We start from the raw sequence: 3844 nt of genomic DNA on the forward strand, positions 1-3844 counted from the left end.
CTCACCACTTTCCCCTGATAATAATAGCTGGTGCCTTGTGCAGTTTATCAATCGTCACTCGAGGCAGTGTCCTAGTCCACTTTCCCAGGCTTGCTGGGGATGTGGGGTGGCAGGGGGGTCTGACCATGAAAGTGGGAGGTCATGCTCAAGTGCAGAAGTGTCCAGCTCCTCAAACACACAAGCAAGAGATGGACCAAGCTGCATCCTAAAAAGAGACGCTGTGGTTCGTGTTTTCACACAACGATGATCTCTGTAACTAAATAGACAAACGATGGTCCTATTTAGAAAATATTTTGCTTGCATTCCCCACCCCCCCAAAATCACATACTTTGTGGCACCTCAAATGGTATGCCTTTTCTGTTTCCAACCAAAAAAATGACAGTATACTGATATCAGATTGGATTTTTGATGTTTTGATTTTCCGAAATGCCCTCTGGAAGGACAACACTGCTCATCATAACTGACCCCAACCCACACTCCCGTACAGTCCAGGGTAACGAGGTCAGAGCCCAAGTAGCTCTTCACTCACTCAATGTGTTTACAAAGACAGAATATCTCTGTCTTTGGTTTTCTCTCAGGCCCATTGCTGGCTAGTATGCAACTTCCCCGGTCTAGCAAAAAACCCACCCCCTACTCCATACAACAAATACTTTCAGAAATGGTCCTCCTGAACACAGACCCTCTTCAGAAAATTCTTTCAGATGGTTGCTTTTTTAAATTCTAATGGTCTTTCTGTTCCACTTCTACAGATCTGTTAAATTTGTTTCTTTATAAAACAACACACAAAAGTATGATTTCAGTGACATTAAATTATACATGCACATATACACTCACCTAAAGGATTATTAGGAACACCTGTTCAATTTCTTATTAATGCAATTATCTAACCAACCAATCACATGGCAGTTGCTTCAATGCATTTAGGGGTGTGGTCCTGGTCAAGACAATCTCCTGAACTCCAAACTGAATGTCTGAATGGGAAAGAAAGGCGATTTAAGCAATTTTGAGCGTGGCATGGTTGTTGGTGCCAGACGGGCCGGTCTGAGTATTTCACAATCTGCTCAGTTACTGGGATTTTCACGCACAACCATTTCTAGGGTTTACAAAGAATGGTGTGAAAAGGGAAAAACATCCAGTATGCGGCAGTCCTGTGGGCGAAAATGCCTTGTTGATGCTAGAGGTCAGAGGAGAATGGGCCGACTGATTCAAGCTGATAGAAGAGCAACTTTGACTGAAATAACCACTCGTTACAACCGAGGTATGCAGCAAAGCATTTGTGAAGCCGTACAACCTTGAGGCGGATGGGCTACAACAGCAGAAGACCCCACCGGGTACCACTCATCTCCACTACAAATAGGAAAAAGAGGCTACAATTTGCACAAGCTCACCAAAATTGGACAGTTGAAGACTGGAAAAATGTTGCCTGGTCTGATGAGTCTCGATTTCTGTTGAGACATTCAGATGGTAGAGTCAGAATTTGGCGTAAACAGAATGAGAACATGGATCCATCATGCCTTGTTACCACTGTGCAGGCTGGTGGTGGTGGTGTAATGGTGTGGGGGATGTTTTCTTGGCACACTTTAGGCCCCTTAGTGCCAATTGGGCATCGTTTAAATGCCACGGCCTACCTGAGCATTGTTTCTGACCATGTCCATCCCTTTATGACCACCATGTACCCATCCTCTGATGGCTACTTCCAGCAGGATAATGCACCATCTCACAAAGGTCGAATCATTTCAAATTGGTTTCTTGAACATGACAATGAGTTCACTGTACTAAACTGGCCCCCACAGTCACCAGATCTCAACCCAATAGAGCATCTTTGGGATGTGGTGGAACGGGAGCTTCGTGCCCTGGATGTGCATCCCACAAATCTCCATCAACTGCAAGATGCTATCCTATCAATATGGGCCAACATTTCTAAAGAATGCTTTCAGCACCTTGTTGAATCAATGCCACGTAGAATTAAGGCAGTTCTGAAGGCGAAAGGGGGTCAAACACAGTATTAGTATGGTGTTCCTAATAATCCTTTAAGTGAGTGTATACCAACAAATTACACCGAGAAATTAATTACGGTTTTATCCAACAGTGATGTAAAACTTTCAGCTGGTGTTTTCCGGCCTGAAGACAATTTAGAATTATCCACACAGTACATTTACCTAGGACTTCTTACCTGGAGATGCGTGGTTCTGCCTCTGTGATACCCCGTGTAACTTACTTCACGTTTTTGCATTCGGTCTTCTGGACGATGTCATGCTAAAAGAGTCCTGAAACGGGTGATGTTAATAATTTAATAAATTATTCACCCCCATAGTCTCTTGTCCATTGCCTTGCATGAGAGTCTTCAGTTATAAAACAAACCTAATCGCAATTTAACAGCACTACAGCAGGAGGATTGCAATAGCCACTGATGAAAGTGTGTTATAATTAATATAGATAAAAAAAACTAACTTTAACAACGAGACATAAAAGACTCAAATGGTCCAGTGCTACTCTATAGGACAGTTCAGGAACTGTCTTTACTCTCCTCCACCTACCAATATGGCCTTTTTAAACAACAACAGGATTTCTATACTTTGACTTTGCAGGGCGATGGAGTTGCTGCAGTCTCAGTGTGTGAGCATGCAGGTGCTCCCAGTCCTGACTCGGTACAGGTCCCAGAGACTCTGCATGCTTTTCCACTGCTTGGCGTCACTATGGCATCCCTGCCTTGTCACGCCGAGTCCAGTCGGCTTCCAAACAGAGCACCTCGAATGGGAAACATCACCTTGGCAACAAGTGTTTATTTACAGGCTTCTCTGTCCCACAGTGGGCCCTTGGCGCCCCCCATTCTCAAATGAAAAGAAGCTCCCTTCCAGAAGAGACTACTGGGAGTCTATTCAGATGTGGTAATTAAGCTGTGTGCGTCCCCCCCCTCCACCTCCCCACCTCTCCACCCCACCCCCTAAATACACACTTCCCTCCTTTTCTCATTGCCTCCATCCCACTGCTCACCCCTTCCCTCTGCTTCTGACACCCTCACAATACCCCAGTCAGGCTCAATAAAGTACACATTTCTGTTCAGGAAAAGTGTAAGGAGAATGGGAGTCCTGAGCCCATTGTCTTGTCTAACTGAAGTAAAATCCGGCCCCTTCAGACAACCACCTTGACATTAGAATGTTTTTAATTCCCTCGCTATAATAACACCATTACCTCTGATAGCATTATTGCATAGAGAAATGTTCTTTAATCTACGGTAGCTATTCCACTGTCAACAGCAATGGCAAGGAAATGTGATGTAATTTGTAAAACATTCTCTTACAAAGGAATTACCGTGTTTTTTTATTTAGATAATTAAGGGCAATGTCAATAGTACCTGTGTTTCTTGTAGCTGTTTAAGTGCAATGACATACAATATTGTTAATACATTTTATTGAGGTGTTTATTGAATAATTTCTGAACGGAGAGATTTCGGGTACAAGTTGTATTTTTCCTGATCTTTATAAAGTGACCACTGAATGCAGGGCTTTGCATATGCCTTTTTCTGCTAAACAAAGCAATCTGTTTTAATAATCTCCCTCATATGGCAATTTCCCTCACTGACATGCTGAATTGATAGCCCGGTATACATGCTGTCCTAGCTGGCTTTTGTTAATGTTTACGAGCACATTTAAAAAAACTAGAAATTGACGTTGAATCCTAATTTCAAGCAAAGTTTAAGCCAGTTTAAGCTCAAGGTTATGATTAGACTTTAAAGCAATTATTCATTGTAATGTTAAAATTGAAATATTTTTACGAAGACAACAAAAAAACAGGTGGGATGAATCAAGTGTTTATTGAGAAAAAACCCAAACTGCTACAAATA

This window comes from Amia ocellicauda, chromosome 9 (genome assembly GCF_036373705.1).
Source record: "Amia ocellicauda isolate fAmiCal2 chromosome 9, fAmiCal2.hap1, whole genome shotgun sequence".
NCBI classification, from domain to species: domain Eukaryota; kingdom Metazoa; phylum Chordata; class Actinopteri; order Amiiformes; family Amiidae; genus Amia; species Amia ocellicauda.